This window comes from Schistocerca gregaria, chromosome 1, assembly GCF_023897955.1.
Source record: "Schistocerca gregaria isolate iqSchGreg1 chromosome 1, iqSchGreg1.2, whole genome shotgun sequence".
NCBI classification, from domain to species: Eukaryota; Metazoa; Arthropoda; class Insecta; order Orthoptera; family Acrididae; genus Schistocerca; species Schistocerca gregaria.
In genome coordinates, this window is record NC_064920.1 from 140,458,641 (window position 1) to 140,471,253 (window position 12,613).

At 44.7% G+C, this 12,613-nt stretch overlaps 1 non-coding gene across 1 annotated transcript; it reads right to left on the reverse strand.

The window, feature by feature from the left end:
* Positions 1–5,938: 5,938 nt before the first annotated feature.
* On the reverse strand, positions 5,939–6,013 carry Trnat-ugu (transfer RNA threonine (anticodon UGU)). The gene has a single exon. It is a non-coding gene; the product is annotated as a tRNA-Thr (tRNA).
* Positions 6,014–12,613: the final 6,600 nt, after the last annotated feature.

The window sequence follows — 12,613 nt, forward strand, 5'->3', positions numbered from 1 at the left end:
GGGTTGAAGCTGTCGTTGAAGTAACCGATTTGTAACAGTTCGTTGTGTCACTCAGGTGCCAACTGCTGCTCAAACTGCTGCTACAAAAAAAGGTTCAAATGGCTCTGAGCACTATGAGACTTAACTTCTGAGGTCATCAGTCTCCTAGAACATAGAACTACTTAAACCTAACTAACCTAAGGACATCACACACATCCATGCCTGAGGAAGGATTCGAACCTGCGACCGTAGTGGTCGCCCGGTTCAGACTGTAGCGCCTGGAACCGCTGGGCCACTCAGGCCGGCACTGCTGCTACAGATGCATTACAATACGCCAGAGTCATACACTGAACCCAATGGTCTTACCTCTCGGTAATGCCACATGACCATCTCGAGTCTGGGCATCTTGCGACCATACATTCTCCTGACCACCGCTTCCTGCAATCGCATACAGCGGCTACATTCCTGTCAAGTATTTCTACATTATCTTAGAACGCACATCCAACTTCTCATAGCCCTATTACACGACCTCACTGAGGTGTTGATAATGGAATCTTTGTCTACTTAAAGGCATTCTTGACTAACATCAACTCACAACATCTGACTCAAAGGCAACTAATGCTCAAGACCGGTGCAGCGTGTATTTAAAGTATAGCTGAGTTGCATCCTCATGGTGGTGGTACTAACGTCTCTCTTATGGGACTAGAGGGAAATCTGAACAGACATCGTCTTTCAGATGCAGAAACATGCCTCACCTTTCGTTTACATCAATAAACTTTTCTTCATGTTACGATTTTCAATTTCCATCAGTATATAGTGAAAGATTTCTACTATGTTCCTGGCAAGGTAAACTAAATGAAAGATATCTATTATTAATGGATATGGTCTGGTATGGTCACCAAATGATGGATACCTATTATGAACCTGACAGGGTCGCCAGATCAAAGATACCTACTATGATCATGGCAGAGTGAGCTAAATGAAAGGCATCTATTATTAATGAGTATTTGGATTGCATACTGGTAAAGTAAGATATATGAAAGGTACCTATTATTATCCTGGGAGGTATGCTAAATGAAAAGAGTGCGCTAATATATTGGGAGGAAGTAAGTAAGCTATTGCTGTTACATTCTACTAATAATCAATGCAAGGGTCGCCAAGTGCCTGAGTATCATTGGTAGTGGAGCTATGTTTGTGTCACCCCAAGTACTGTTATGCAAGATGGCGGCGATGCCGCCTTCCAATATGGCGACGATGACGACATCCAATATGGTGGCTGTGACTTCATCCAAGATGATGGATTTTGGCGGGAAGTTTGAATTTTGGCGGGAAGATAGGACAATTGAGCTAGTTCCACTAACTTAATCCCCTCTCCTCCCCCAGAAAAATGATGGGAAGCTCAAATTCCAACAGGATAATGTATCACACCATGGTTACCTCTACTAAGCTAAGAAAATCGCGGAAAGATAGGTCACTTGGACTACCTCCACCAACCTAAGTCACCCAACTGCCACCTCTTCCTAGGGAAAAGGACTCAGTCTATGCTGGGCTGCTGGAGAGAGGAAGGAGCGTACTTTATTTATTTTGGAACAATTTATTTAGGGATGGAGTATACTTATTACACTGATACAAAATACATGCTCTCACATGCTTGGGGTCATGCCACACAGCCTACAGACATGCAAACCACTAAAAGACTCTGCAAAAATGCCTGCTAATTGTCAACTGTCGAAATCATGCACCAGTCTTTATTTAAACAATTTGAGCCACTATCGCCATCCGGTGTGTTTGCCATGAGGTCCAGAGCCCAACTGACCTAGTACACAGTTCCACCGCCAGAGGGCTCTCTCATTCCTCCTGTGACATAGTCCAAGATGGTGGGGGAGATCGTGGGAAACATAGTGCTCTCAATGGGGTCCAGACTCCAACTGACCTAGTACACAGTACCATCGCCAGAGCACGCTCTCATCTGTGATATAATCCAAGATAGGCACCACCTTTCAGTGCTTAACGTGATTTGAGCATCACTGCTTTCTATTAGCTCTTGCAGCTCTGGTACTTTCCCAAGACTGCTACGACAATTTACAGATAGTTTCTGTATCTATATTCTTTCTATGTTCGACCTGCACACTTTGAGACTCAAGCACTTTTTGTGTTTCCCTGAGACCCTCTAACCTAAAATACCGCTCAGTCTACAGTATACCACACAGCCTTCGCTACCCAAGTAGGCGCCTCCAGTGGGTAACAGACTCCGGACCTATTTAGTGGAACCCAAAACACCACCACTCTATAGTGTGAGGAATCTGCAGCCTACACGGTCGCAGAATCATCTGAGCCTCTGCTTCGGACACTCCACTCGGCTCCATACCAGAGGTCTACAATCGCTCCTGTCGACTATGCTGCAAGTGGTGAGCTCTGGTTTCAACTCGCAAGTTCGACTGGCAGCCTTTACATTTCAGATAGCCGTTCGAAACGAGATGGAGCCTCTCCCTATCCAAAGCGACACACATCATTGGTGCCAACGTGAGCCACTACCGATAGATGGCTGTATCCTGTGCTCATCATGGCATCCTGAAGTACCCGTTTCACATCTGGAATGACTCCACACGTTATGCACACAAAGTACCCACAAACGTTTATGGATGTTCATTGCACTTTCTTTTTCTGCAACCAAGAATTCGTTGCATCTAACGAATTTATTGTCCCTCGTACATTGCACAGTGAGACTAAAGTGATCACAGTGCTTGTGAAGGACATTTTCTCATCTACTTTAGCTGTTGTAAAGCGCAAGCCGTGATTTAGTGGCATTCGGCGCAGTTGAAGTCCCTCCCCACACTCCAGTTCTCGCAGGGCTGGTGACGCGTTCATGCCCCTGCAGAGAACGCTCGTAGCAACAAGAGCAAGCGCCCACAACGCCAACGCGATTCGGCTAGCGGAACATAGTGACAGCAGGAAGGAGTTCGGTGTGTGACAGCGGAGCAGCCACTACTTGAAGCCGGCGCAAGGACCGTGGGCGGCAGCTACCGGGCAACACTTTGGGTGGATGGGTGGGGTGCGCCGTCTGGTGTTGTCTTAATCCCTGAATGGCTGCTTCCCGGTTGGCTTGGCCGGCGAGCAGCAATACCGCCTGTCGCGTACACGAGACGAATTACGGTCAGCAAGGTGGCAACACAAAGGAACGGCCCTGTGCGGGAGGAGCATGGCCAGGCTGGAGTTGTTTCCCGGTCTAGCAGTTGGCACGACAGCAGCGAGCTGCAGAGTGTGGGAGCCTACGCCCCGTGTGAGCAGCCGTGATTGACTGCTGTGATGAGGGCCCCATGTGTATGAATGACGGGGCTGCCGCCGTTGTGGGAAAGTCATTGAAGTGTGGGGCAATGGAACAGCATCAGCTTGGAGAGGCGTTCGAGGAACTGAGTGCTGGTTGGCGGCTGATGGGTGAGCGATCCCGAGGGAGAGAAGTACAGGACGTCCGTTGTTGCCTTCGTGTCTGGAAGTCCGTTCATTCCTGTCCCCGGAGAGCACGGATTCGATTGGAGTCCTGGACTGTGTGTGTCCCCAGCAAACAGCGCTTCACAAGGACCAGTGCAAGTTGTTAAGATTGTCCGTTATATGGCCGAGCTTGTCATGGTTCTTTATTTATGTGACCATTATGGCACTTCAACCCCAGTTCTCGATGCCAGGAATATTGTACTACTTTTCTGCGAAGTAACACACATTTTGGTGACAATATTCACATTTGGTTTTATTAATGTACACTCCTGGAAATGGAAAAAAGAACACATTGACACCGGTGTGTCAGACCCACCATACTTGCTCCGGACACTGCGAGAGGGCTGTACACGCACGGCACAGCGGACACACCAGGAACCGCGGTGTTGGCCGTCGAATAGCGCTAGCTGCGCAGCATTTGTGCACCGCCGCCGTCAGTGTCAACCAGTTTGCCGTGGCATACGGAGCTCCATCGCAGTCTTTAAAACTGGTAGCATGCCGCGACAGCGTGGAAGTGAACCGTATGTGCAGTTGACGGACTTTAAGCGAGAGCGTATAGTGGGCATGCGGGAGGCCGGGTCGACGTACCGCCGAATTGCTCAACACGTGGGGCGTGAGGTCTCCACAGTACATCGATGTTGTCACCAGTGGTCGGCGGAAGGTGCACGTGCCCGTCGACCTGGGACCGGACCGCAGCGACGCACGGATGCACGCCCAGACCGTAGGATCCTACGCAGTGCCGTAGGGGACCGCACCGCCACTTCCCAGCAAATTAGGGACACTGTTGCTCCTGGGGTATCGGCGAGGACCATTCGCAACCGTCTCCATGAAGCTGGGCTACGGTCCCGCACACCGTTAGGCCGTCTTCCGCTCACGCCTCAACATCGTGCAGCCCGCCTCCAGTGGTGTCGCGACAGGCGTGAATGGAGGGACGAATGGAGACGTGTCGTCTTCAGCGATGAGAGTCGCTTCTTTCTTGGTGCCAATGATGGTCGTATGCGTGTTTGGCGCCGTGCAGGTGAGCGCCACAATCAGGACTGCATACGACCGAGGCACACAGGGCCAACACCCGGCATCATGGTGTGGGGAGCGATCTCCTACACTGGCCGTACACCTCTGGTGATCGTCGAGGGGACCGTCATCGAACCCATCGTTCTACCATCCTAGACCGGCAAGGGAACTTGCTGTTCCAACAGGACAGTGCACGTCCGCATGTATCCCGTGCCACCCAACGTGCTCTAGAAGGTGTAAGTCAACTACCCAGGCCAGCAAGATCCCTGGATCTGTCCCCCATTGAGTATGTTTGGGACTGGATGAAGCGTCGTCTCACGCGGTCTGCACGTCCAGTACGAACGCTGGTCCAACTGAGTTGCCAGGTGGAAATGGCATGGCAAGCCGTTCCACAGGACTATATCCAGCATCTCTACGGTCGTCTCCATGGGAGAATAGCAGCCTGCATTGCTGCGAAAGGTGGATATACACTGTACTAGTGCCGACGTTGTGCATGCTCTGTTGCCTGTGTCTATGTGCCTGTGGTTCTGTCAGTGTGATCATGTGATGTATCTGACCCCAGGAATGTGTCAATAAAGTTTCCCCTTCCTGGGACAATGAATTCACGGTGTTCTTATTTCAATTTCCAGGAGTGTATATGTAAACCGTTGTATCGCTATATTACTTGTAACCGTTTTGGCGCGAATGTGCACAGAGCAGTCTTCGTTTCACTTTGCAGAAGATAAGTTGTTATTTCGCTTTGTAAAAGAACAGTCAAGCCTTGTGTTTGGTTAAAGTGGAAATTAAATATATGAAGATTGATACAAAACAATTAAGAAGAAGTATATGTGAATTTACTAGAAATTCAATAAAAATGTGGATCGTGAACACCAAGTCAAAAATTATTTCTGCCATACCATTGTTCTGATCTGGGAGTGTTTGATCATTAAGAATTTCCTGAAAAACGCATTTGTTAGGTCTTCAAATATTGCTAAAATACAGATCTGGACCTTCTAGCAGTCAAAATGGAATCACCCTCGAATCAACAAGATGAGCCATAACAACTTCGACGAAATCTACGTGGGAATCCATTCAAGATAGGTGTCAAATTAATGACTTGTTTACAGTGACTTCATTGCTTCCATTCTGACGATACCATCCACAGTCAATAACTTTGTTGTTTCCCGATAAAGTGAACATATACTGCGTGAGCAACATTATTAAACTGATTTCTAACCTACTTCGCTAGTGGTGGTATTGTTAGAAACTTGTACAGGAAACAGAGCAGGCACTAACGCTACTTGGCGTGGATAGGCAGAGGGTCCGTACAATGTTGACCATATTCCCACACTGCTTTTGACTGATTTCGTGTGTGATTTGTTATGCCTGATAGTGAATCTCCTGGGAAATGATGATTAAATCGAAACACTTAGCTGCCGACAGGTGTTGTTATACATCAATGAGGACAGTTGAAAATGAGTGCCCCGACCGGGAGTCGAACCCGGGATCTCCTGCTTACAAGGCAGACGCTCTCTCCATCTGAGCCACCGAGGGCACAGAGGATAGCGTGACTCCAGGGACTTATCCCTTGCACGCTTCCCGTGAGACCCACGTTCCCAACTGTCCACAACCAACATCCGTAGTGCTCCTAACAGATATTTGCCCATTCACTCATTACTCGCGGCATACTAAGCTCCGAGTCCCTTAAGAGTTCGGGCAAAGCGTGTGCATTGGTAATATGATTTCGTGCAATCCTTGCAGCAGTATAGGGTGAAGCAAAATTTATACATTTGCTTTACATTTGCACTTACAACATAAAAATGTTTTGGAGCAGATTAATCGTGATGATTATGTTGTTAATTTTGATGCTCATTTCATTGTTTCATTTTGTGGAGCTTGTGAGCATGACAGATTATCCTTTGCATTTGATTGTTAGGCACTAACGTAATTAAATTTGCTTTTCTGATACCATTAAGGTTGATCATTTAGAATAACATTTTACTTCATCATTGTGAATTGTAATTCTGTGGCTTAGTCTAATGTAATTAAATTTTGTTGCCTTTAGTATTATTACCATTGTCCTTTTTTTCTCTAGATCTTGACCTTTAGTTTTAGGTTTTAATTATTTAAGGACTAGTTGTTGTTGCTCTGTATTATTTGGGAAGCCTGCAGTGTTATTTTTGAATACACAACTTGAAATTTGCTATGCTTCTGTGTTGCGTAAGTATTTCTACATCTACATCTACATCCATACTCCGCAAGCCACCTGACAGTGTGTGGCGGAGGGTACTTTGAGTAACTCTATCGGTTCTTCCTTCTATTCCAGTCTCGTATTGTTCGTGGAAAGAAAGATTGTCGATATGCCTCTGTGCGGGCTCCAATCTCTCTGATTTTATCCTCATGGTCTCTTCGCGAGATATACGTAGGAAGGAGCAATGTACTGCTTGACTCCTCGGCGAAGGTATGTTCTCGAAACTTCAACAAGAGGCCGTACCGAGCTACTGAGCGTCTCTCTTGCAGAGTCGGCTACTGAAGTTTATCTATCATCTCTGCAACGCTTTCGCTATTACTAAATGATCCTATAACGAAGCGCTCTGCTCTCCGTTGATCTTCTCTATCTCCTCTATGAAATCTATCTGATACGGATCCCACACCGGCGAGCAGTAAAATTACTTTCAAGCTCCTATATTTACAGTAAACTATATTACTGGCTGCGTTTATTATGATGCTATTGTGAATAAATTACGTCGTCCAATAAAAGAGGTATACACACCCACGACTCCAACACACGTGCACTCCTCGGTTTATGTTGCTGCTAATCCTAACGTACGAGATGATTCCTCTTTCTTCTAGTGACACTGAAATCAACAAAAAGAAAAAGAAAAATACCTTATTTTACCAGTGCTGACGGTGCATGATGTTTTCACGTATACCGGTGGTTTCTCCTTTCTTCTTGGCACAACAGATGAGAGCAGTAAGTTATATCACGGGCAACTGAAGTTGAAGATCCACAATAGAGTCAGCGTCCCCTTCAAATTCCTGCAAACCAAACTGTTGTCCTACCTGCTAAGGAATCGATTTTCATAAATCGCTCACGAGCAGCGAAACCATTTGGGGTCCGCACATTAGCATAATCTACAGATATTTGTTGTGAGACTGCTGCTACTCTGGACACTTTGAAGACTCAGAATTGTTTAGAGTTAACGAGGCACAGTACAGTTGCATCTCCTGGACATCTTTTTCAGTTCATGCTTTGTGGCACTTTAATGGTTCAAATGGCTCTGAGCACTATGGGACTTAACATCTGTGGTCATCAGTCCCCTAGAACTTAGAACTACTTGAACCTAACTAACCTAAGGACATCAAACACATCCATGTCCGAGGCAGGATTCGAACCTGCGACCGTAGCAGTCGCGCGGTTCCGAACTGAGCGCCTAGAACCGCTAGACCACCGCGGCCGGCTGCCGCTGCAAGTATATGACTATATTCTCCTACTGGTCTAGACAGAGGGATCGATGTCAGTTCGTCAGCACACTCATTATACTAATTTCCATCACCGCAAGTTTTTAAGAAAACAAGCCATTACATCTCGTTATTGAGGTGTTCTGTCTTCAGTATCTCAAAGTTGGCTAAGACTTACGAGATTCTGTCCAATGAAATCCTTCTTTTATCACTTTTTCGTTGTAGGATGGTCGAATGTCTTTACGGAGACCGATAAGCTCTCACTACATTCCAAATCTATTCGTTGACTCAGCACACGAAATGGAAGGATAGATTTGGCTATCTATGGTTGGAGTGGGAGAAGTGGATGGACTCGGAGGAATGCATTCGCGTTTCAGAAGAATGCATGCTGATGCTGCCAACAGTTTCATCTCTTTACGCAGTAGGAGAGATAAGTATCATCCATTTCATGAACGTTAACAGCGATGTTCACACATTGAAAACATCCAAATACGGCTGAACAGACGATGTTGAAGTTGGAGTAGCCCAGAGTCAAATTCAGTCGAGATGGTTGGGTGCCGATTTACAGAGACAGGGATATGCGTCTGGTAACTACTAGAGAGACGCTTGGGATACACGTTTTACGCGTGTGACGTGGTTTTTTTGTAGGTCCCTCCTCTCTTACGTTTCTCAAAACTTCAGGGAAGTGTTGAAGAATGAGAGGTGGTAGGCCCCATATTAAAAAAATGCAAAAAAATGTAACAAACTTTTAAATTTCATCAGTAATATAGTTATTTATTGCTATTCTTAAATAATTCGTATCTGAGTTCTAGACATGAAACAGTCTCTTAAAATCTCCTATTAATTGCGAACTGGAAAACTGGGATTATCTACAACTGTGGCATATAGTGCGTTTCGTCCCCAAATGAGATGCCCAACCCGTAGCCGCGGGGTCTAATGCACATTGACACAGTTCGCTCGGCTCCCCTCGTCAGAGGTTAGAGTCCTCCCTCGGGCATGGGTGTGTGTGTTGTCCTTAGCGTAAGTTAATTTAAGTTAGACTAAGTAGTGTCTAAGCCTACGGACCGATGATCTCAGCAGTTTTGTCCCATAGCAACTTACCACAAATTTCCAAAATCTTCCTTTCCAAATGCGTAAAATTACAAAAATTGTTTTGAAATAGTGTTCCAGTCTCGTATCTGGCATTTGATATTACTTTAGGAAAATATGTTCGAGAAATGTAAATGCTACGAAGACTGTAAAACTGCTTGAGAGTTTCCTCTGCGTATACACTAATGCTCATAAATGAAGGATAATGCTGATACATGGTGAAACAACGCTCTGGTGGGCGGTTTCTGGGCTTAAATTACCTCGGGGCATGACGATGCGGTGCATTTGACCTGCGATCGTCGCACGGTGTTGCTGGCAGCAGTCCACATACGCAGAGGTGTGTTGGTGCATGTCAGAGTACGGTGCAGCGAGTAAGTGTGCAGACGTTTTCAGACGTGCTAATGGTGACTGTGTTTTGAAACTGGCTCAGAGAACACATATTGATGACGTTATGAGGAGTAGAATAGTAGGGCGACTGGAGGCTGGTCAAACAACACGTCGTAACAGGGGCCCTCCGTGTGCCACAAAGTGTGACCTCAGGATTATGGCAACGATTCCAGCAGACAGGAAACAGGTCCAAGCAATACAGTATGGAACGTCCACAGTGTACAACACCACAAGACGACCGATATCTCACCATCAGTGCCCGTAGACGGCCACGGAGTACCGCAGGCAGCCTTGCTCGGGACGTTACCGCAGCTGCTGGAACAATTGCTTGCAGACACACAGTCTACAGACGACTGAACAGACATGATGGTTTATTCGCCCGGAGACCTGCAAGGTGCATTCCACTGACGGCTGGTCACAGGCGAGCCCGTAAAACCTGGTGTTCTGGTATGATTTTTTTTTTTAGTAATTTAATTGAAAGCTTTGTTGCTTTGGTAAAAGTAAAATTGGTTCTTTTTGTCGTGACAGAATAAACTACTATTAATCACACCAGATTTGTCAGAGAACAGCAGCAACATGTGTAATTGATCCAGCTTTAAGGAATTCTATTACCTTTTAGCGGAAAATTCGTGCGGTACTCTCCGACGTTAGAAAAGTCGCAGTGTTCCGTTCGGAGCAGGAGGCGGCTGTCTTTTCTCATTCGCGATATCGAAAATTACTAAAAAATGAGCAGAAATTTTTTCGGAGGAAGATCGCGCGGAGAAAACAGACAGAAGTTACATGAAAGAAACCTAAGGGACCAACTAATTGGATTTGTACGAACATATAAACGGAACTGAAAGAACTTGGAATAAATACCATAACGATGTCGTCACGACAGCCTCCTGTTCCATCAGAACACACGCTGGATCATAAGCTGCATAAATCTTTTAAACAGAAAAGATTATCACAAGTATAATTAATGAAAATAAGGTTGAGAGATTTTCTTTGAAATTAAATAAACTTCAAGGCTTCAAGTATTATATTATGAAACGGAAACTTACATTAACATGACCACCCATTGTGGCGGTGGAGCGAATTTTCATGATACACATTCTCGCTTGTTTGTGGCTACATATATTTTTAATCACTTAAACTCTTAAAGTTACAATAAAATGATTATATCAGTATGGAGCACAATACTTTTGCGTCCGACTCGCAACACATTCACAGAAGAACAGCTAGAGAGTGGCGCGGCTCCTTGCAGAAGTAAAAATTGGCAATTGTTATTTTGAAACATAGGTGCGTCGTTTTTTTACTGATCGATAGCAGCGTATAACAGTTTATAGCTATCGTGATATTCTGCGCTTTTTAGGAGCGCGGCAAAGATATCTGGTTACAACATTCATTGGTATATGTTAAAAGTTCGCACATACTGACGAGAATACAGAAAAAACTTTTACATGTTAAAAATCGCAGTGATAAAGGCTGTAATGTCACAATGACTCCCATGTGAGGCATGATGATTCCCGAAGGATCATCAGGACTCACATGTAGTTTCAAGACATTACTGCGTTTTATCATCTATTTACTTTCGTTCTAACATAAAATTGGAATGAGTTTGTCATCTAGTTATTTTATGCTTCCAGTACAGTTATGAAAACAAATAAAGTCTTTCAGTGTTTTTTGTCCACTTTGGCACTTCTCTCAGTTCATTGTAAGGTGTCCTTGCACTGTTATCTTAATTGCTGTTACTGTGAAACAAAATATGCAAAAACTAATCTTAAGTCTAACACGCACTAAGATAAATGAATAATACTCTATATAGAAAACAAAACATGTCAGTAGACAAACATACACAGATACATTGAAATAATTACTTAAACAGTCCTCTAAAGTTGTCTGTGACCTGTTTGGTCTCGTGATGTTTTTTATCCGTTTCATTAGATTCTTTTGGAATGTCGTTGTTAATCAGGACGTTGCACTTGACACTACACTGTACACTTTTATTTGTCACGCGCTCACTTAACCGGAGTCTGGGACGTCTATTCTCGTTCGGTGAGCGTCGTCGTCCGAGAGGTCACGACCCTGGGTAGCGTCTTTTTTGTGTTCGCTCGTGTTGCCTCTCTAGTGTCTCGCATCAAGCGTCATGTCGTTTACATGCAAATAAACAGAAAGAAACCTGTGTTAGGTTCGTGCTATAATCTAGACTTACAGGTAAAGGTTTTATAGGATTCTGGACAGAATTGACAACCTTCCCTTCCAGTTAACGTTTCAGTGCTCAGTAATGCCTTGTCTTTATTTAATTATCTATCGCAAAATATCCGACGTGACTGATAAAATGGAAATTAATTTGAAGCTAAGACTTCTCTTTTTACAGAATAAATAAAGTTCATTATTAAGTTTCACTGTGATAGCTTTAGCAATGTCTCTTGCGTAGTTGTGAGACGGAAAACATTCTAAGGTCAATGACACGCCTCCACAGCGCGCGCGTCGGTTGTGTTTCAAATGTTAATTGTTGAGTCCAACTGCAAGCAGCTCCGCGCTGTTGCCGGTTACTAGTCCAGTGCAACACGCGCTCGTTTATGTTCGTATGAAGTTTAACGTGTGTCACTCGCGCTCTGCTAAGATAAGAACACGCGGAAAACACACGTCTAGTGTCCTTTCTCCATCGTCGATCGGCGTATCGAAAACTTGGGTAGAAAATACCACCGTCTGTTTCGAGGATTTCACACGACAGTCCCTGCGACCTGCCATACTGCTTACACACAGGTAAGTGAAGCCAACTTTTTACATATAGTTTGCAAAATGTTTTGCTGTGATCGCTGTCACTACCTGCACTTGCGTGTACACTGCGCACGTATTGTGTACACTTTATCACTCGCATTTTGTTTAGAACGTCTTAGAGTGTCTGCAAATTCACATCTCCCATCTCACATTGCGATTTCAAAGCTCACAGTTCAAGTTACTGACAGGTAAATACATTACAAGATTAAACAATGTCCATAAATTACATACATAAATACATACATTTCTTAAGTTTGCTTAGATTCACAAAATTCTGTTAACCTTTTCAGTCACGCCACGCCGGATTAGCGTATTGATTACCACTACTTGTGCATCAGGGCACGATTATTTCGGTTATTCTCTCTCCCTTTTACAAAGTAAAATTTTTCTTAAAACAAATCTTTTAAGCAGATTGTTATTTCGTTTCTCTTCAAAATTTAGTGTCACTGTT